Source organism: Cheilinus undulatus, linkage group 9 (genome assembly GCF_018320785.1).
Source record: "Cheilinus undulatus linkage group 9, ASM1832078v1, whole genome shotgun sequence".
NCBI classification, from domain to species: domain Eukaryota; kingdom Metazoa; phylum Chordata; class Actinopteri; order Labriformes; family Labridae; genus Cheilinus; species Cheilinus undulatus.
The window spans coordinates 8,428,105-8,452,085 of NC_054873.1; the positions used below are offsets into that span (position 1 = coordinate 8,428,105).

Below are 23,981 nucleotides of genomic sequence, written 5' to 3' on the forward strand. Positions count from 1 at the left end.
TTATGCCAAATGGAAAAGAGAATTTTAGGCTTTTTTTGCAATGATCTAAATAAAACCTCATCCACTTAAGTATTCAGACCCTTTGCAATAACAAATTTAGCTCAGGTTCCTCCCATTTCTCCTGATCTTTGCTGAGATGTTTCTAACCCTTGACTGGAGTCCACCTGTGATAAATCAAACTGATAGGACATGATTTGGAAAGGCACACACCTCGCTATAGAAGACCTCACAGGTCTTGTTAAAAGAGCAGCAGGTGTGAGGGTTTTTCCTGTTAAATCACACAGCATGTGAGACGGTAATGGACATCAGACTGGTTTATAGATGAAGCTTCAGCACTTTTTTTTTACACAACTGGATCACGCCGCCTTTACAATGCATCAGCATATGCAGTGTCCTTTACCCTCTGCTTTTACACCCTGAGGCTTTTTAAAAACAGCACAGAGAAGTTAAGGAGAGAGCAAAGAAGCCAACAGGTCCTGTAGTTCTGGTGTGTCTTCTTGTTGGTTGCTACTGCAGTAACTTTTCTTCTTTGTGTGTTTTGCTGTGTATACTTTTCTAGCAACCAGCAAAGCATTTAAAGCATTACTGCCCCCTGGACTGACTTGGCATGTGACTGCATCAAACCGCGACATTGAAACCATGATACAAATACAGACGGATATATGAAGATTTTGATAGAAAAACTGGGTCTGGGTCGTCTCTTCGTCTTCAACGACTCAAACATTCATGGCTTCTGGTGAAGAACTTCCTCCAGTAGACCAAAGTGAATGTTATTGACTGGCCTGCAAAAAGCCATGACTTAAATCCCACTGATATGAAGTGAAGACCAAGCTCCACATCAGAAGACCATCAAATCTGGAGGAGCTTGAAGAACAGGCTGGGATTCCTCAGGAGTCTTATCTGAGACTTGTTGGAAACTACAACAAAACAACCGCAGACTGTTATCCACCAAAAAGAAGACATAACTGACCGTTAGCAACAATAGGCTAATAATGCAGACCCTAGTAGTTTTGTTTTTTCTGAAATAATTTTGTTTTTGTGTGCACAGTAAGATAATGTAAGCATCCAAAGTGAAAATAATAATTCCATCTTTACCTGTAAATTCTGTCTCTATGCCCAATAATCTAACATTTTTATATGTTTAATTTATGGGACAAAAGTGCAATCAAAGAAGAGCCATTGGTGCAAAGTTAGACTTGACAATAAATACATGTTATAAATTCAAATGTAAATGTCTGTGTCAGTCAAAGACGTAAATCTGAAGCATTAGAGAAGGCTGAATTTATAACAGATTTGTTGAATCGGATGATTGTACAAATCAAGCATAAAGCGTTAGTTAAGGCAGGCCACCAATCAAGCGCTGCAATAACTGAGATCAGCTGATCTCATGCAAGTTAGTGATGGAAATTTCACCTCTTATAGTGATCCAGCTCATTTGGCTCGGCTCAGCAAAAAGAGTCAGCTCCTTCAGCTCCTAAACGGCTCTTCATTTGGGTACCAGTTTGGCTTTATTTGACCTGCCAATTTTAGCAGTGTTATAACATAAGATATATATTTGGGCAGATATTTTACTCCAACTATGCTCAGTTTTTAAAATTGATGAAAATATCATGTAATTATTTTTCAAAATGTACTGTCTCCCAAAAAAAACCTTGTGGGTCAGATGAAATCTGCTCACTGGCTGGGATATATGACACACCTGACATAAAACATTAATGTCACACCATCAAACATGAGTCCTTAATGCATGGTGTGCATGTGGTAGAGGATAAAAGATCATCCCTGCTAATCAGTCAAATAACACAGACACACACAATCTATATAAAAATAATACCAATTATAAAAATAGTTATAAAAATATAAACGACTTTCAAACGAGATCCGGCTCTTATCGTTCACATATAAGCCGGCTCTTTGTACCGGTTTGTTCATGAACGACCCATCCCTAACACAAGCCCTCATCAGCTGATAGCTAGCCCATTAGGGCTAATGGCTAATCCCTCTCATGGTGCCTTATTTGTACTGCTCTTGCCTGGCTATGCTCTGCCACTCTCTTTGCAAGCTGCTCTTGCAACCCTCCTCCACCCCAGCTACTCCTCCACTCATTTAACCAGTGTCATTCTGTTGTCATTAATGCCTGGTCTGCTCTGGTTTTTTGCTGCTTCTCTCCCTGCCTCAGGCTTTCCTTCTCGGCACAGGAAGAGCAGGAACGTGCGCTATTCCTGCTTAATGGTTTCCAGGGAGGCTTGAGGAAGAGCAGTCGAGTCCAGGAACAGCTACACCACCAAACATAAATAACTGCAAATTAACAACTGCTTATAAAGACATTTTTGGCTGCAAATCAGTTGTGTTTCCTGACTGAAGTGTATCTTAAGAAATAACCGCTGAGCTACTCCATCTGTATCACATTCACAATGATACATTCTCTAACATTCATTGTACTTTGAGAACAAATCCATTTGTGAATGATCCCAACCCCTACAGAAACCTATCTTGATCGCTCTACAGAAATCAGATCTCTGCTTGTTCAACACTTGTCCGCATTCAAATCAGCTGTGACGTTCTGGCCCGTCGCCTCAGCGCCTGGCTGACTCTAATTATAGCCCCTCTTCAGCAGGCCGAGGAGCAGAGTGCCTATTAAATATCTTATTGCAGAGATAATGAAAATATTTTTGCATTAGCATAAACGGGCCTGGCAGTGGAATGGAGCCCTGTGATTGGGATGAGCATGTAGGAGAGTGAATAATGCTCAGGCTCATTATGAAAGTGCCTGCACTGCCTAAATATTAGCCTTCACACCGACATTTGTGCCTTCACTGCAAATAACATTCATTGTGAGTGTATTAGAAACCTGCTAGAGAGAGGGAGGATTTTAAACAGCTATTTCAGGAGCAGAGAAATGCTGTGGAAGTGCATTTTAACAGAACTTCTAATCACAGATTTACTACTTCTACACTTCCCCTGTTTTTAAACAGTAAACTAAACAGTTACTGGAAATGATGCCTGAAAGGCAGCAGAGCAAGACCGTAGTTTAATCAGCACAGTAACGCGGTATCCATCCACTCTGCTCTTTCGCTGTGGCCGAGCTGTGTGGGTGAGGGTCAACATGGAGAGGTAGAGAGAAAGAAAATGTCACTGGTGGAACAATAAGCCGCTGCAAAGCTGCAGAATTTCTGCCTACAGCCAGCAGGGTTAACAATGTTTGGTGATTATTTAATGATCTCTGTGTATCAGCCTCAGATGAGATTCACTGCAGCAGGTTTGGACTCATGGAGATGTTGTGAGCTACTTTAACAAGGTAAGTGCAACTCCACTGTCTTCCAGTGCTGTTAGCGCTGAGAGCTCTTTGCAGAAAAGCAGTGCCATGCTCGTCAAGGTCACTTCTCTCTCACTGGCCACTGAAAGTCAAGAAGGGGCAAAACCTCTGATAATGGTGGAAGATAAACCGATCAGAATCGTCTTTTCAAGGCTTAGGTTTCCAGGTGCTGCCGATGTACTCCTTTGCATTGTGTTCTTGGTGATATTTCCTTGAAAAGGGGAAATACAAAGCACACAGAGCTTGTTGCACCCTCATATTCAGATTCATGCTACTATGGATTCATTGCTTCTGAAATTCATTGTTTTCTATACACATTGTCATTTATGTATCCATCCATATGGGGGTTTCTCACCATGTGTTTGCTGGAAAGTCAAAGCATGCTGCTAGCAGAGTCTTCTCTGCCAAGTAAAAGTGTAGATCCATGCAATCACATATAAAATCACAATCGCAAAAAAAAAAAAAAAATTGCGATTAGATTATTTTTGCCAGTCGTTTAGCCCTATTAGAGTTACTGCAGAGGAAAGCAGAAGTGGGCTTTTGTAGCTGGTGAGAAGCGCTCTGAAACTAATCCTGTAGGAGAAGAACCAGCGCTAAAAGCACCAGCAACAGACACGGGCCTCTATATTTGGTTTCAACCTCCATCCTGGGTGACTGGATCTCAAGTAGACGGCCCTAAAAACTAGTGATGCACCAATACATCTATGATTGGCAATTATCGGTCTTGGCCTTGTGAACACTCATCAGTCCCCTCATCGGTTAAAACAGTCTAACCTCTGATTTCCACATACAGCGACCGGGCTGCGATCTGCGGGTGAATCATACCGTGGAGCACATTACTGCATCTCTAATCTATCAGAGCATTTTTACAGCCGGCGCTCCAGTCCGGCAGCGGCGCGTCCCTGGAGTGCCACTCCGCTTCATTCCAGATACGCTGCCAGTCTATTTTCAGTGCCAGCTGCTGCCAAAGCGCATCAATTTCCTTTGATCAGAAAGCACCAAACAGGAAGTCAGAAGTGTAGAATATCCGGCATCCTGATCACAAATCATCACAATATCAACATCCTGCAGCAAAGCAAAGGGTCACCAAGAGGTCAGTGGGTCACAGAGCTACAATGGCACCACTGACGAGGAAAAGTTAACTTTTGAGGACGTTTAGCCGAAGAATTTGACATCAAACCACAGATTCTTTGAGCAAACATTAACCTTTTAACTTTCTAATGTACTCACCCAATGGAGGAAACAATAATATCATGGACTTATACCAGAATGGATGATAAATCAACACAAAAAGTTAAAATCATCCTCTGTTGACATACTATCCCTGCGTGAACCTGCAGTTCTTCTGTGACCTCTGCCCGCTGATCAGGGCTGCGCCCTGCAACGCAGCTCTCTAAACACGCTTCCAATCAGTGAGGTCGCTTGCCTTTGATTTGAGCAAATGTGCAGCGCTTTAGTGCACGGCGCAGTCGTCCTATGTGGAAATTGCAGGTAATGCATCATGACCAGCCATTTTTAGGAACAGAAAAAAAAGGCAATATCTACAGAAAATGCAACCTGCAAAATCTGTCCTCTATTCAGAAGCCGTCTCTACTCATCATCTTTGTAATTGTTTCAACTAGACACCCCTAGGCGGGGGGAATTAACATATTGTGCATTTAAGTCATTAAAATTTATCATTGAGAGCTTCCTTATAGAGAACTAATTAACAAATCTGTGCTGCAAAGAAAAGGTCTGGAGGTCAGCAAACATATCAGGATTTATCGCCTCTAAATGACAATAGTGGACCAAATGACAGAACAGAAAATCACTGCACTGCTAGCTCTGCATGCTGCAAACACATAAAAATAAAATATTAATTACTCCTATCCTGCAGCTCTAAGCACTAAGGATGGCAGGTATTTAAAAACCTCTGTCCATATGGATTTCTTTGAAAGGATCAGTGTCTTTAATTAGTATGTATGTAGAGGATGCTCGGGTGGGTGGAGGGGGGATAATGTTCTTACAGCTGATGATTGTAATTCTGGGACAAGCATGACTAAAGACTATGCTTTAATCCTTTTAATGCTTTTGACAGGAATATTTATCACTGACACCGAGAAGGATTTAAATACAAAAGAGCAGCAGAATTCGACTATATTCCTACTGTTCCTTTCTCCTTATGTGATCCCTGTGTCTAAGGAATCTGTAGATCTGACACATCCATCGTCCTGATGGTGTGACAGCAGAGCGACAGGTAGACGTGTCTACAGTATCTCTCCCTACCATCTCTGCTCGAGTGGGTCCTGACAGCCTGTGGACACGGGAGAACAACAGCGTTCTAACAAACACGCCGGCTCAGAGTAAACAGAGCAGGACCGCTGGAGCTGAGTGTAAATATGCCGACAGCATCAAAAAATGTTACTGTAAATAATAAAACTGAAGCTGCACGGCGCTACTTTTAGAACTGGCTCATATCCTGTAGATGGTCATCCCACTGAGAGGTTTAAGTTTGGAAGATTCACTTCCTTTTTGCTTTAGAAAATGAAAAATAAATAGTTTATCTTCAAATATTCATTCAAAGAAAAACAACAAGGTCCAAAAATCTTAGATGACCATCCGGCAATATTTCAGCTCTGTGAGTTATATGATTCCCAGACAGTACCAGTGTCAGTGTGGAAGAAAGGCTGCAGAGGGTTCTGTGTGTGAGAGAGAAATCTGATAAGACAGGAAGAAACATGACAACTAATGATCTACACCTTTGGCCGATGGCTTCAAGAGTGTGATCAGTTCATCTTTGAGTCAGACATTTATGCAAAGGTTGAAGAAAATCCCTCATAGATATCCCCTTAACAAGAGTGTCCCAGACGGAAGTACAGATGGACAAACATTAACAGAAGACATGAAAAGCTTGTAACTCCTTCAGAGTAGTCATAGGTGTCTTGGTGGTCTCTCTCACTAGTCTCCTTCTTGCATGGTCAATTTTTAACTAACAATCCCCTCACTATAACTTTTTCGCTTACTTTCTTGGAGTGTTCTTTTGTCTTCATGGAGTAATGATAGCCAGGAAAACTGATCAACCAGTGCATGGACCTTCCAGACACATCTGTCTTTATATTACAATCACTTGAGACACATTTACTGCATGTAGGTATATTGACAGTGATTGATTTATAACGGTATAGAAAAATTTCAGTTCGGTATGAAGACACAGTTAGGTACATTTTCGGTACGGTAATTGAAGTGAATATAGTTTTTTTTTAAATTAAACTGTATTAAAATAAATAGGCTAAATAAATTACATTTAAATTATTAATAATGCAGCAACCTCCTCTCTCTCCCCCTCCGAGGCTAATGGTTGAAGGTAGAATTTATTTGATTTACAGAGCCAGAGCAACATTGTTATAATAAAAACGATCTTAAATAATAGGAAATTCATAACCAGCTGGTGAGAATTTTTGTTGCCCCTCCTCATTACAGTGATGTAACAGGTTAAACAGCTGTTAAAAGGTGTGTTTTAACTTTTTTTTAAAAATGTTTTAAGTCTATGAAGAGTCAAAAAAGTTGGCTGTGGTGTTAAACAAGGTAAGAGAGGAAACTGTGAACTCTGTAGCTGCGTAAACTCGCTGATACCGCTGCTAAAGCTAAGCTAAACTAATAATAAACACCCTATTTTTAGTTTTCACAGTAAAAGTCAGTACACGTTTTTTTTCTCATGTTTTTATCATAACACCCACATCAGGAAATATGGGATAGTTGATAGGAGCTTGTCAAACCTCTGCAGGTGATCTTATGCTCAGACGTGAGTTCAGAATGCCAGCAGCCTTGTTTAACGGAGAAAAGGAGGTTGTAACGCCTGTAAATGCATTATCTCTTCTAACTTTGTAATGCTATGATACACCATTACTATAAGGTGCAAAAAGAACGCTGAGATATAAATTTTAGGCCACACTGCTCAGGCCTAACTAACACATGGGCAGACGGATGCATGGATGGGTGATCAGACAGGAAAAAAGAAACAAATAAAATCTCCTGCTCTCCAGCTTTTAAAGTATCACAAAACTGACCGGCTTATTTCTTGCAAATGATCATCCCATTGAGAGGTGAAGATTCATAACCTTTAACTTTTATGATGAAAAATTAAAAAAAAAAAGAATAAATAATTCAGAGTCTGTTTTCAAATATCTATGATAGACAAATCAACAAGGTCCAAACTGTCTGGCGGTTTCACTGCTGGACAGTGAAAATACACACGAGATGAACACAAGGGCCAAGTCTGACCTTTGACCTTCAAAACGTTACCATTTTGCCCTTGAATCAGAGTAAATATTTGTGCAAAGTTTGAAGAAAATTGCTCAAATTGTTCTTTAGATGTTGCATTCACAAGAAAGAGCATGCATGCTGCTCAGTGACCTTGACTTTTGACATTTGAGCTCCAAAATCCAATCAGTTCATCCCTCAGTCAGCTGAGACATTTTTGCAAAGTGGATTAATGGGCGAATAACCAAAAAACCAATCGCCTTGGGCCCTGGCCTTGACCAGCACAGGGTAGTAATAAAACTGAAACGGCATGGGTCATGGTCTGCATTTAATAACTGGTTAAAACTCTGCAAATGATCAATCCACTGAGAGGTGGATATTAAAGAGATTTGAAGCTTTTTACTTTAAGAAAACTAGAAAAAAAAAGTAAACGTATTATTTATTCAGAACTGATCTTAAAATATTTATGAAAGAATGAGCAACAAGGTCGAAAAAAAGAGGCAAATTTCGGATTGTGCCAAGTTTGAAAAAAGCTATCTACTGGGAATCTAAAGCAGAGACATGCTGGGAAAAGTTTCCAAAGTTTTGACTTATGAATAAAAAATTCAAACATTATTGTTTTTACTTCTATATCAGTCCCTTAACCCTTTAAAGTCAATTGTATCATATTAGATACACAGTTCTGTGAGACTTCTATCTAATAAACATGGTCAGTAATTCCCTTTAAAACCTTCTGTAGAAAATCTAAAAGATAAAAATGCCCTCCGGTGGAATATCAATTGCCAGAAATACCTAATGCAGAAGGTTTATAAACATCTGAGTTCCAAAAAAGATAATTTCATGGCTTTTATTTGAGGTAGCAGGCTTTTTTAAACACCAGCGATCAGAAAGACGGGGAACTCTGGATGGGGAGTGATGCAGGCTGCAGGCATCTTTGAGCCCCTATCAGAAATTTCATCAGAAATGTCCTGAGGAAGAGTTGTGAAGTCCCACGTCTGACTCTAATTGCTCTCCAGGTTTGTAGATGTGGGCTCACAGTTTCCACACCTACACTACCAGGTAACTGAGGAAGTCTCCATCTTGTTCCTCTGTGTGCTGTGTCCATAAAATCAAAAAAAGTGTCTTCTCATATCCACGGTAAACAGCACTCCAGTTGAAATATATAAAAAACAACTATAAATTGTAGAGGTTCAGTTTTCCTGCATGTCCAAACAGCAGCAACCATGTTAATTAAATCTCTGTGACACATGAGTCACTGCTGTTGCCCTGCGTTTTGTGATGATTGTATTTTCATTGATTCTGGGAAAGTTTAACCTTTGGGCCTCTCAACTGCACAAGTATAGAGCTATTTATGGAACGTCTGGGCTGACTACACATCAAAACACGGCAGCCGTGGCTCCTGTCCGTGACCTTTTTATGCTCCATCATACCTCCTATTTCCTCTCCGTCATAAACGGTTTAGCACTAATGTTATCTCCCACTCATTTATATATAATCATCTCTCCATTCCCTGATTCTCTTGCACATGTTCCAAGTCAAAGCACATTCTTTATATTTTAACTTTCCTTTATACTTTCAAATATGTCTAAATGTCATCTTCGTCACATGTTTTTGTATTTTTTCTGATAACATCTTTGCTAGTTTCTCAGCCCAGCAGCTGCAGCCTTATTCCTCCTCTTCAGACAGCACGATGCTCCCCAGACAGACATGTAGGTTAGAAAGCTTCTCAGACAGCTAATTGCAGCTCCATCAATATAGGCTGATATTTACTGCTAATATAAGAATATCCAAGCTGACAAATGTAAACAGCTGTTAAAGGCTGATATTTCGGTCTTATACATGTCAATATTTTCAGCTGATAAAGGCTGATATTTACAGCCAATATTAGCTGATCATTTCAGCTGTCATTGGCTGACATTTCCAGCTGATATAGGCCATATCTAAACCCAGTACAGATCCATATTTGCAGCTGAAATAGGCCAATATTTTAAGCCGAAATAGTAGGCAGATATTAAAAACTGTTTCAGGCTGATATTTACAACCAATATAACTGATATTTACAGTTGTTATAGAACAATATTAACAGCTTAAAAGGCTTTTATTTACAGCTAATGTAGACTGCAATTTTGGGCAATATAACCGATACAGCTGATAAAGAACCACATTTACAGCCAATGTAGGCCCATATTCACAGCTAAAATAAGTCATATTTGAAGCCAGTATAGGTTGATATTTGCACCTGATATGGGCCAATATTTACAGTTGAAATAGAGCTGATAGTTATAGCTAATACAGACCAATATTTGCAGCTAATTCAGGCAGTATTTACAGTCAACATAGGCTGATACTTTCAGATGATATGAGCTGATATTAAAAGATGATATAGGCCAATAGTTTTCTCTGGTATTGATATTTATAGATGTCATAGGCTTATATTTACAGCTGCTAGAGGCTGACATTTACAGCCAATATTGGTTTATAATTATAGTGAATATTGACTGACATTTACAGTGAATACAGGCTGATATTTAAGGCTGATATTGGGTGATATTTACTGCTGATATATCCTAATATTTACAGCTGAAATAGGCTGATATTTACAACTGATATAGGCAAATATTTACAGCTGATATAGGCAAATATTTACTGCTGATATAGGCAGATATTTACTGCTGATATAGGCAGATATTTACTGCTGATATAGGCAGATATTTACTGCTGATATAGGCAGATATTTACTGCTGATATAGGCTGGTATTTACTGCTGATATAGGCTGGTATTTACTGCTGATATAGGCAGATATTTACAACTGATATAGGCAAATATTTACTGCTGATATAGGCAGATATTTACTGCTGATATAGGCTGGTATTTACTGCTGATATAGGCAGATATTTACTGCTGATATAGGCTGGTATTTACTGCTGATATAGGCAGATATTTACTGCTGATATAGGCTGGTATTTACAGCTGATAGAGGCTGTTATTTACAGCTAATGTAGGCTGATATATAAAGTGAATATCGGCTGATATTTACTGTGAATATCAGATGATATTTACTGCTGATATATGTAGGCTGTTCTTTACAGTGAATATAGACTGATATTTACAGTGAACATAGGCTGATATTTACAGCTAATATTGGTCATTATATACAGTTGATATTGGATGTTATTTACAGCTAATGTAGGCTGATATTTACAGTCAATATCGGCTGATATTCACTGCTTATATAGGCTAATATTTACAGATGATTTTGGTTGTTATTTTCAGCAGATATAGACTGATATTTACAGATTATATAGGCTGAAATAAAAGCATATCAGCTTATTTTTTATTCCTGACAGTACTGAAATTGAACTTTGTAAACCTGTATCTGCCGATACTGATATCATGCAGGTTAAATTGTGGGTGCCTACTAAAAACTGTACAATACTGAAGTCCTGACGAGCATCCATATGTTTTATGGACCCCCGGCATGATATGACAGAGTACTTGTGGCCTTTTTCACTAGATCAAGACTTATGTTGTTATCCTGGGAAAACAGAGCTTTTTCCAGTTTGTTTTAGCAACTTCTTAAGATTTTTAGGAAACAACCATTACATGTTGTACATGCACATAGCTTTTAGATGCCCTCCAGGCCACCCTCTGGCAGTGGTACCACATTAAAAAGAGGCTGTAAATCTGAGAGAAAAAAAAAATCATCTTTAAAAATGGAGTTAAGTTGTTTGAACACTGATTCTTAACAATAAATAACTACTGTAGAATTTAAACTCATGATCCATCCCTAGTTTATGATGCAAGCTTATGTCTGAATGTCATCATCATCTTTGTCACATTTTTATATTTTCCTGATAACATCTTTGCTCGTTTCTAGGCCCTCCAGCCTCATTCCTCCTCTTCAGCCTGCACGATGCTCCCCAGACAGACATGCAGGTTATAAAGCATCTCAGACAGTTAATTGCAGCTCCATCAAGTACCAGGATTGGCATTCTTGAGGTCTGATGAGCCGCTCCGTCTTGATTGTGGCTGGATTTTGGGAGGATTGGTGGGGACGGAGGGATGGATGGAGGTGTCCATCACAGCCAATCAGCGACAACAGACAGAGCGGCGTCCACCTCTGTTGCTACTGGTGATGCCACACGGCAGAAGAGAACTATCCACCTGCCCTCAAGAGACTGCGCTGGGACATTTTGTTGCTATAGCAACATCAAGACGGGGCCATTTTTGGCTTTCAGTAAGCCTGCACTTTAGTCCGATGTAATAAATAATATCAAAGAGATGCTGGATTTTCACAGGATTTAGAAAAAGATGATAAATGTACAGTAATAACACATCCTGTGAAAATGTGCATGTTTTCATTTATGTGTGAGAAGGACAGGAGATCAGCTTGGAGCTGGACGGAGAAGAGGGACTGCATGGAGACGGACAGCCTGGCATGCTAATAGACAAGTCTATGCTGCATTCAGAAGGCTCCACACATCCTGACAGGCCCGTCTTAGAGACAGCAGAGAGGGATTTTCAGTGTTTGTGAAGAAGAATGCATAAGATTTTGTGTTTGTCAGAATCAACGGAAGTCGAGTCAAAAAGAAGCAAGAAAGAAAGAATAAAAGAACAACAAACAAAAGATCTGATAATATCGTAGAAATGTGAAACCAGAACGTTACAAACAGAGAACAAGAGCTGTTGACGAAAACATGCATTTCATAAAAGAGCTGGGTTTTATTTTCACCAATACTTGCTGCATTCATTTGGTATTTCATGTCTTTTTAATGCATTCTAGTCATGGATCTTGAATTATGTTTGAATGTTTGGCTGCTCAGTCTATTTTGGAAACTGACTCTGCTGCTACTGCTCATCTAGGCCAGGAGATTTTTGGAAGAGAAAATTTTAATCCCACCATGTTTTCTCCAGGCTAAGAAGGGGTTTGTTTTTGAAGAGTGAAATATAAAAACGGGTGTGTTGAAGCTCAGTCGGTAGAGACCCATGTGCAGAGGTTACAGTCTTCGTCGCACTGGCTAATGCGATGCAATTTAGGTTCTCCCACTCTCTCACTTCTTAAATTTTGTCTTTTTAGAGCTTTGCCTTCCAAATAAGCCCTAAAATAACCTAAGTAGTAGTAAGTAACCTAGTATTTTCTTGTCTATATATATTCAGTCCAAACAGGCCCATATTTATAGCCAATATAGACCAATAATCACAGCTAATATAGCCTGATATTGAAAACTGAAAGAGGCCGGTATTGGAGGTCAATATAGTCTAGTATGAACAGCTGATATAGGCAGAAATTTATTGTTGGTATAAGCCAATATTGACATCTGAGATAAGGTTATACTGACAGCTGATAAAAGCTGATATTTACAGCTGATATTGGCAAATATTTACAGCTGATGTAGGCCAGTATTTGAAGCCAATATAGGCTGATACTTGCAGCAGATTTAGGCAACATTTACAGCTGATGTGCAGAAATTTACAGCCAAAACAAGCCACACCTAAAATTCTGTGTTACATAATCAACACAATTCCTGGGTTGCAAGGGTTGGGTTGTATTTCTGTGTTAATTTTCAGAACTTTACCCATTTTCTGGTTGAAAGGGTAATTCCAATTTCTGGGTTGTGTGAGTTAATCATATTTCTGGGTTAACACCCCATTGCTCAAAATTTTCCAATAACCACTGTCATTGCATCTGTTGGCACCGGCAGGCAATGCTACCATCACAACTTCCACATGTGGCAAAGTCAGTGCTTTGCCTCACCGTGTCTCCATCCCACCAGGGAGGGGGTGACCGGCTGAACCGGATCACCGTCTGGGTCCAGGAATAGACTCTTCACTGCTGGGGGTCAGGGTTATGGTGGAAGTCTTTGTTTTTTGGGTGCTTTTCTAGTTTCATATTGTGGCAAGCAGTGATGAGAAATGGTAAGTTGAATGACTTTAACAAGCTCTCACACAGGAAGCATGAACAGCTATTATTTACTCTCAACCACAGAAACAGTCACATACAGACAGGGTGGTCTGCAACATTGACCCCCTCACTCATGGTGTCACACTTCAAAAAACACTTCTCACTAAAAACATCAACTAATAAACTAAACATGCATAATTACAACTTTGCAATGAACATGAACATTATAAAAATTATGCATGTTTAGTTTATTAGTTCATGTTTTTATTGAGCAGTGTTTTTTTGACTTGTGACACCATGAGTGAGGGGGTCAATGTTGCAGGCCACCCTGTTTGTATGGGCCTGTATCTGTGGTTCAGAATAAATGAGAGTGGCTCATGCTTTCTGTGTGAAAACTTGTCAAACTCATTCAACTTGTCTGGGAGCCATTCCTCATCACTGCTCACCACAAAATAAAACTAGAGAAGCACCCAGAAAATGCAGACTTTCCCCCCGTACCTCCCAACCCAACATTCTGTGTTAAATAACCCAGAGCTCTAGTTAATATACCCAACTATTGGGTTGACTATTCAACCCATTATTCTGGGTTAAACAAATAACACATTTTTCCTGCTTAAATTAACACCAGGAAAGTGCTGATCACTTTTTACCCTGAGTTTGGGTTAAAAACAACGCATAATGGGTGGTTTTTAACACAGGAGTTTTAAGTGTGCAATATTTACAGCTGATGAAGACCTATATTTATGGCTGATGTAGACCTACATTTACAGCTGCTGTAGACCTATATTTACAGCTGATGTAGACCTATATTTATGGCTGATGTAGACCTATATTTATGGCTGATGTAGACCTATATTTATGGCTGGTGTAGACCTATATTTATGGCTGATATAGGCCAATATTTATGGCTGGTGTAGACCTATATTTATGACTGATGTAGGCCAATAATTATGGCTGATTCAGACCTATATTTATGGCTGATGTAGACCTATATTTATGGCTGATGTAGACCTATATTTAAGGCTGGTGTAACCCTATATTTATGGCTGATATAGGCCAATATTTATGGCTGGTGTAGACCTATATTTATGACTGATGTAGGCCAATAATTATGGCTGATTCAGACCTATATTTATGGCTGATGTAGACCTATATTTATGGCTGATGTAGACCTATATTTATGGCTGATGTAGACCTATATTTATGGCTGGTGTAGACCTATATTTATGGCTGATGTAGACCTATATTTATGGCTGGTGTAGACCTATATTTATGGCTGATGTAGACCTATATTTATGGCTGGTGTAGACCTATATTTATGGCTGGTGTAGACCTATATTTATGGCTGATGTAGACCTATATTTATGGCTGATGTAGACCTATATTTATGGCTGATGTAGACCTATATTTATGGCTGGTGTAGACCTATATTTACAGGTGATGTAGACCTACATTCATAGCTGATATAGGCCAATATTTACAGCAGATGTAAACCTACCTGATAGAGGCCAAAATTATAGGCATATCTTTATAGATTTTGATACAGGCAAATCTTTATAGGTATTTACAGGCAGATATTAACAGCTGTTACATGCTGACATCTTCAGCCAAAAGGCTGATATTTATAGCCGATATAAGCAGATATTTATATCTCCTCTAGGCCTATATTTACAGCTGATGTAGGCAGATATGTTCAGTGACATAGGAAGAGACTCACATCTGATTTAGTCTAATATATACAGACAATATTAACAACTATAATTCATCATGCAGATAATATTGTGTGTTTCTACCAAAAAGTCTGATATGCTGCAGCCCTCAGTTTTTGGCTGTTTTGACATGATTCAATTTTAGATATTTTCTCAAGATCACTGCTTATCTTATTTTGGAAATTCAGATCTCTATCCTAATGATTTTTTATTGATTTCTCAAGATCTCTAGGAAACAACCAACATTTATACGTTGAACATGTACAACATGAATAGCTTCCAGATGCCCTACCTTTTTAAAATTGGGGTAAAGTTGTATATGAGCTTAAAATGCTGACACAGTAATCGCATTCACCCCAAGTAGGATCTGTGAAGGATGTTTGTTGCTTGATACAACGCTGTACTTCCAGTTTCATGGTAAGAATCATGTTTGTAGTTTGGCCTTGAGAGTGCTTAAATATCTATTATATTTCAGGCTCTGGGCTGTGTTCAAACTATTCTGAGTCTAGAGCAGCACTTCTGCACACAAATGGAGTTTAGACAGTGGAGAAGAACCTGCAGCTCTTTCTGCAGAGACATGTTGTGTGCAGAGAGAGAGTAAGGTCAACATCACTTTATAATCTGTGAATAACAGTGGGAGGAGAGGAAGCAGGAGAAAACAGAAGAACTGGAAATCTAACAAAGGGACTGAATATACTACACACATACTCAAGGGAAACAAGAACATTTTAGACTTTCAATTCCATGTTCAAAACAACAGAATCTACTGTTTTAGACATCACTGCTGGTAGAAAGCACAAGGTTTAAGGAATTAGACATATTTTTAAGTCAAAGTGGGAGTTGGAGCGGAAGATTTTACAACCGAGGCTTTCTTGTTTTTGAGGGCACTGGTGTTGTGGTTCCACCCTGGACTGGTCACCAGTTAATTACAGGGCTGACATAGAGAGAGAGACAAACGTTCACACCTGCACTCTTAAAGTGTCACCAAACAACCTGACAAACATTTCTTTAGACTTTGGGAGGAAGTTCAAGTACCTGAAGTGAAACCTTGCATGAAGACGGGGGAAAATGAAAGACACAGAAAAGCCAAATGGGGATTTGGACTGACTTGCTATGAGGCGACAAAGCTAACCACTGCACCACCATGCAGTCCAAAAAATCATCTAAATTCCAATTATTTTAGTAACTAGACATTGCCAGATAAAGGACTTTGCATGTAAAATCTGGTGATTAAAAACAAGAGATAGCAGAGGTTCTCAAATAGTGTGGCAATGCCCAGTGGTGTGCTTTGAGTCAAGTCTAGATGTGCCATGGGAATATGTAGAGCCATGTGCTATTACTACAACTATATAACAACTAAAGGCATTTTAACCAGTGTCAAAAAGTCTATTTGGCATGGATACAAATTCGTGTACCTTGAGATCTTGCCTTGATTTTAGGTGTGCCTTAAGCAAATAAAGTGTGACAACCACTGCCCTATAGAAACAGCTAAGGACTGCTTTTTGGTTGCTGTGGTCAAAACAGGTATCCTTAGTGTTTGATTTCTACACATTGGAGTTAAAGTTTTCCAACCCTAAATGATGGCAATATACCTACAGTACTGTGCACCTTTAGGCACGTTTGGGTCAAAAACTGAGGCTGAAGTATGGCATAAATGGGGCAAGTCAGCCGGCCCAGGGCACCATTGGGTGGGAGAGAGGATAGACACAACCCCAATCATAATCTGAATGTCTTTGCAAATTACCAGGGACAAGGGAAAATAATCTGTCGAAAAAAATAAAGAAGTCCACACCTGGGCAGGCAGTTGGGTTGCCAGAAGACTCTGGTCGTGCTGGGAATGTCCAAAGGCCGGTTGGTGGTACCCGATACTTCCAGGTGTAAAAAGGTCCAGACAAAAGAGATGTCGTCCAGCTTGACCTTGGCTGTGTGTTGACATGTGTCAAGTTTGACTCTGGCGGCCCCCTCTCCAGCTCTGCTCCATATCAAGCCCCATGATGAATCCTTGGTGCCCTACGCATCTAAAACTTAAGCACACGGCTGTATCCTGAAATCAGATGGGCTTATCAGAAGTTAAAGTAGCTCCAAACTTAACATCAGTGGTTAGGAGGGGACCATCCTTCAATACACTTTCACTCTCTTATAAATAAAGTGCTTTAAATTAGACATACTAAACCCAAAAAAATCACCAAATCACCAAGAGAAAACTACCTCAGATATTACTGGGGCTAGCCACTACAACATTTATTTCTTTACTGGATTCAAAGACGTCAACATGGCCTCCTCCACCAGGGGCCCACAGAGCAGCTGCATTTATTACCAAGGAAGCAAACAATGCTAAAAATATGAAGTTTCAGAACACCTTAGGGCATTCAGACAAGAATGACTGTAAAATTTACGATGTGGTTCCAATTTAAATGCCATATTCGACAGTTTCATCAATGTTTAAGAGCAACTCCTGCTAAGAAAAGACTTAGAAGTAGCTATGGGCCACTTTGGGAAATCTGAGGTACACAGTGTCACTGTCTCATTAGGAGTGTAAGAGAGGAATCCGGCAGTCTGCCCACTGACACTGAGGAGAATCAGTCCAGTCCTGCTCCAGCCCACGCCTCCCTCACCGATTAGTCCACTGAGGCCGACGCGAGACAGAGTTTCTTCTTGTTTGGAGTCACAAACGTGGGAGGTGATAAACATGCAATGGAAATGTGTTTGGGCTGTCCCATTTGTCCCACTTAACCGCTTTCCTCTGCAGCAGATAGTTTTCTGGCCTTCACGCCTTGCAGACGTGCTGAACATACTACAGCAAGCTTCACAAAGTCACACTTTGAAGTGCTTTTAGAGTTGGTAAAGAATAGAATAAATTATCCTGTTGAAATGAACCGGGTGAACTTGTTTGGTTTTACTTCACAGTAGTATTTTGTCATTTATCATTTGAAAGAAGCCTGATGGTTTGATATCATGGAGCTAGTCACATCATTTATATTTCTTTTTCTAGCAGTAAATAAAGCAGGATTTTTTTAACCACAGGATTTTGAAGTACTGCACAAATAGTCATTTGTAGCAGTTCAATAATACATGAGAAACAATGCATCTCAGTGACGTTACAATACTGTTTCATTAAAAGTGTCCTATATTTACAGCTGATGTAGATCTATATTTATGGCTGATGTAGATGTATATTTATGGCTGATGTAGATCTATATTTACAGCTGATGTAGATCTATCTTTATGGCTGATGTAGATCTGTATTTACAGCTGATGTAGATCTATCTTTATGGCTGATGTAGATCTATATTTACAGCTGATGTAGATCTATCTTTATGGCTGATGTAGATCTATATTTACAGCTGATGTAGATGTATATTTATGGCTGATGTAGATCTATATTTACAGCTGATGTAGATGTATATTTATGGCTGATGTAGATCTATATTTACAGCTGATGTAGATCTATATTTACAGCTGATGTAGATCTATCTTTATGGCTGATGTAGATCTATATTTACAGCTGATGTAGATCTATATTTACAGCTGATGTAGATCTATATTTACAGCTGATGTAGATCTATCTTTATGGCTGATGTAGATCCATATTTACAGCTGATGTAGATCTATATTTACAGCTGATGTAGATCTATATTTACAGCTGATATAGATCTATATTTACAGCTGATGTAGATCTATCTTTACAGCTGATGTAGATCTATATTTACAGCTGATGTAGATCTATCTTTATGGCTGATGTAGATCTATATTTACAGCTGATGTAGATCTATATTTACAGCTGATGTAGATCTATATTTACAGCTGATGTAGATCTATATTTACAGCTGATGTAGATCTATCTTTATGGCTAATGTAGATCTATATTTACGGCTGATGTAGATCTATATTTACAGCTGATGTAGATCTATATTTATGGCTGATGTAGATCTATATTTACGGCTGATGTAGATCTATATTTACAGCTGATGTAGATCTATATTTACAGCTGATGTAGATCTATCTTTATGGTTGATGTAGATCTATATTTACAGCTGATGTAGATCTATATTTACAGCTGATGTAGATCTATCTTTATGGCTGATGTAGATCTGTATTTACAGCTGATGTAGATCTATCTTTATGGCTGATGTAGATCTGTATTTACAGCTGCTGTAGATCTGTATTTATGGCTGATGTAGATCCATATTTACAGCTGATGTAGATCTATATTTACAGCTGATGTAGATCTATATTTATGGCTGATGTAGATCTATCTTTATGGCTGATGTAGATCTATATTTACAGCTGATGTAGATCTATATTTACAGCTGATGTAGATCTATCTTTATGGCTGATGTAGATCTGTATTTACAGCTGATGTAGATCTGTATTTACAGCTGATGTAGGCCAATATTTACAGCTGATATAGGTCTATATATACAAATGATGTAGGAGGATATTATTAACTGATGAAGACTTATGTTGGCAGATTATAAAGGTTGATATTTGTGGCTGATGGAGGCCACAATTATAGGCATATCTTTTTAGATTTTGATACAGGCAAATCTTTATAGGTATTTACAGGCAGATATTAACAGCTGTTATATGCTGATATTTACAGCCGAAAGGCTGATATTTATAGCCGATATAAGCAGATATTTATATCTCCTCTAGGCCTATATTTACCGCTGATGTAGGCAGATATGTTCAGTGACATAGGAAGAGACTCACATCTGATTTAGTCTAATATATACAGACAATATTAACAACTATAATTCATCATGCAGATAATATTGTGTGTTTCTACCAAAAAGTCTGATATGCTGCAGCCCTCAGTTTTTGGCTGTTTTGACATGATTCAATTTTAGATATTTTCTCAAGAACCCTGCTTATCTTATCTTGGAAATTCAGATCTCTATCTTAATGACTTTTTATTGATTTCTCAAGATCTCTAGGAAACAACCAACATTTATACGTTGAACATGTACAACATGAATAGCTTCCAGATGCCCTACAGGTACACTCTTGCAGTAGTACCACAATACAAAAAGGCTGTAAATCCAAGAAATAAAACCTTTTTAAAGTTGTGGTAAAGTTGTACTTTTACTGTACGTAAAAAACACAAAATAAGCAACTTTAATCCTATAACAGGATCTCTATGAGGTTATTTTTCATATATTGACGGCATGATTACTTTAGCAATTACTATTTGTAGATGCTTCTAATCTCTCTGTATGTCCATCACCAGTTTTGCTTAATCTGTGAAGGGATCAAAAGTGATCATAATATCAAACCAAAAAAGACTGAACATCATCTAATAGTAAAGCAGCACCCATCCGTCTTTGAGTTTTGATGGAAACAAATGTAGATCGTGACCTTCATGAGCTCTCTTCATGCCCAGACGCACCTCCTAATGCATGTACAGTGGACACACAAAGCTGTGTCAGATTAGGCAGGGATTAGAGCAGTGCCGTCCACACGGACTGGACCAGCTCGGGAAGAATGTGACACCTGAGAGACCGGTCAGCTCAAAGGGTTTCAGTGACAAACAGATGGAGAACGAGGAGCGGGCTGGTTTCAAAAGCATCCAGCTCAGAAGTCTGGCTTTTTTCTTTCCCCGCTTGCTGATAAAAGTGCTACTTCAACTCTGCAGAGACATAAACAGCCTGGTCAACACCGTTTACTCCTACATAGAACATAATAAAACGACTCCACACTCCAACCTAATGCCTCTGCACGGACAATCAATCCAGGGTAAACAAGGAAAATGAGACTCATACACACAAGTGGGATTATTTCAAGTAGACCTTGACATGAGGAACTTGGAACTGGAAAACAAAAATGTCGATACATATAATTCAAGTCCCTTTAAAAAATCTGTTTTGCAATGCAACGGATTAGATTGTGATGATACTTGTACTGTCAGTTTAAATGCATTAACATGATGCTATAAAGGTCCATATTTAGTGCACTGACTTCTTTTATTTGCCTTATTTACATGCTTTATGTTTCCTTTCAGCACACTTTGATTAAGCCACTGCAGCGTCTCTCTGCAGCCACAGAGATGTAAAGTAAGCCAGCCATAAAGCCTTTGACTATATGTGACTGATTTTTTGCCAGCCTTCTGGTGCTGAGGCCAGCACAGAGATCAACACTTCCTCAACAAGTGCACAGCATCTCTCCTCCACTCAAATTCAGCCAAATATCAGCAGAGGTGGAAACCTTTGAAGTCAGCAGCCTTCAAGAGCTGCTCCAGGCTGCAGTCAGCCCATCTGCACTGGACTGTTCGGCTCTAATGAACCCAAATATGGCAAGAGTTTAGGCGCCCTTTGATACCGTGGTGTAAAGCTCCTTCTCTGGTGTCGTTAAAATTCCTCATGTTCACTGCCGCCGTCTGCTCACATCAGATTGTTTTAGCATTCGTTAAAATGCAATGACACGAATGTTAAGAAATAACAAATCACAGGCGTAACCTCCAGTGGTCCCTCCTACATATAGAAAATCATCTTCATATTTTTATCCCCATGAATAAGGCAGGTTGAAGCAAGGATAAATCCAGAATCATAAGCAGGGTGACATTTGGAGACAGTGCCCAATCTAAGAATGTGAAATGAGTTTGAAAGGTTGGACATCATACTAATTTACCGTCCCTGCCAAACAGAGTATACTGTAGATAAACTCAGTTAATCAGGCTAATGAGCAGAGGGAAATTGATTTCAATGAACAGAATGACAGCACTGTGATTTATATTCTAGGTAGATTGTGAGTTTGCATTGTTCCCTTTGGACCAAGATGGTTATATTGGCCTTTGACTGATAGAAAGAATAATGCAAACACCCATCACTGAAACACAGACCACCTTGATATTTATGGGATGAAACCTAACCATATGACAGACTAGAAAAAAGCTTTTCTGTGAATCTAAATGCTGATTATAACATGACTGCATTCTTTATTTCTTTTGCATCTAAATCAGGATGCAACTTTTATTTTTCTCTGTATATATCTATGCAAAACAACAGATCAAAACATCAAACCTTCACGTCTTTATTAGTAATCCCTCCTTTGTTCACCCAGTATCTCTACAATGCTTTGAGGGATTTCTCCCTGCTTTGCACTGATGTCTGATTTAAGGAAGAACTGTATTATAGAGGTCTAAGTTCAAAGGTCATAGGGCCTCGAGTTCTTCCCTTTTTGTAACTATTAGGGGTATAAATCACCAGTTTCATCCCGACACGATACAATACTGCACAATACTGATTCTTTCCAAAAAAAATCTGCCACCGAACAATTTAGATTCAACTCTTTTCAGGAGCCTGCTACTGATATCAGACAATAATACGCAGCATTTTTACACAGTTAAAGAAATAAGGCAGTGCTGACAGTTTACCTGCTTAAATTTTTCAGCTTTTTAGTGAAAAAGCTTTTTAACAAAAAGAGAGAATCAATTTTCTTACTGAAGTTTCATTTTCGTATCATGACAATTGAGGTTGTTCTGATTCTGATACCAGTATCATAAATACGTCCAATACTGCTTAAATACAGGTATTGCTATCGGCAAGTACACAAGTTTATGCACTGATTTGATGCAGTTTGGTTTAGCTTTATATTTTGCTTCATTTAGCCATGCTAAGTGTTAGTGCTATTAGCCATAAAACCAATTCTTCTTCGCTGCTGGAGAGCACTGCATGCATGAGCTACTGTTTTTAGACCACCGAAGAAGAACCAAAAGACCCACTGCAGCAGCAAAGAATGGTGGCTGCATGACAGGTTTCTCTGAATGTGATCGTTAAAATCCCCATAGATGTAACTGGGACTGAGTAAATAAAGACAGAAAAAAATAGCATAACTGATTTTTCTCTGTCTAAAATGTTTACACGTTTAGAGTAAATATCTCTTGTGTCATTGGCATGAAATGTAAAAGTATTGAGGGTGCCTTGTTTGCAGTTTTGACATCTTTTCATTCTACTGGTTGTAGTCTGAGTTGTGTTTTGTTTAGGTGGAAAATATTGTACTTGTCAGTTTGTTTAGTGATCTGCAGGCTTCAAACAGTGTGTGACAGGAGTCTGTCGATGTACTTTGAGACTGCCTTTTAAAGGTTTTCCTTAAAGGAGAGCTAGCCCAGATATGGGGCCTCTAGGGATGAAAGGATAAATTATCTTATGAACCATAAATTAGTGCCTCTTGCTTGTTTTCCTTCTGAAGCTAGCAGTTGTGCCTTCCTATTGACGCTATTGGTGCTTTTGAATCCCTTGCAGCAGCATTTTCAGCGAGCCTGGAACTCGTGTGACTTCTCAGGACTTAAATGATTACATCCACACCAGTAAGCCCAATATTGAACATCTTTCTATCCATTTCAATCAAATTACAATCATTTATAGCTCGAATGCTAATTTAAATGCTAACCACAATATTGTTGTAGCCCAGTGTGTTATTGTTGTTTTAATATTTAGAAGTAAAACTCAACAATCAGCAGAAAAACAACTTTAGGCCATCAGAGGTGCTGCACATTATGATTCTGTTTGTTGAGCCATGATCTGAGTCATGGGTAGGGGTGCACTGACTGCAATTTTCTGGCCGATCACCGATCTTTAAAAAGCCTGACATGCCGATTCAGCTTTTGGCTGATACCGATCTTTTTTATAACTGACAGCATACACCTTCAATGTTCCAATCTTATTTTATTGAAAAACACTGAACAATACCTGTGAAACAATACAAACTTGTTGTTTTAACTGCACATGAGGTAGTTCTCTCAAATATAAATGAAAAGTTTAGAGCATTGCTGTCCAAACGTCTAAATTATATCAGTTCCTTCAGTCTTTCATTTTT

At 38.9% G+C, this 23,981-nt stretch overlaps 1 protein-coding gene across 10 annotated transcripts in view; it reads right to left on the reverse strand.

The window, feature by feature from the left end:
- Nucleotides 1-23,981, reverse strand: part of plekha7a (pleckstrin homology domain containing, family A member 7a) — a 287,077-nt gene that overhangs the window by 168,278 nt on the left and 94,818 nt on the right. The window lies entirely within an intron of this gene.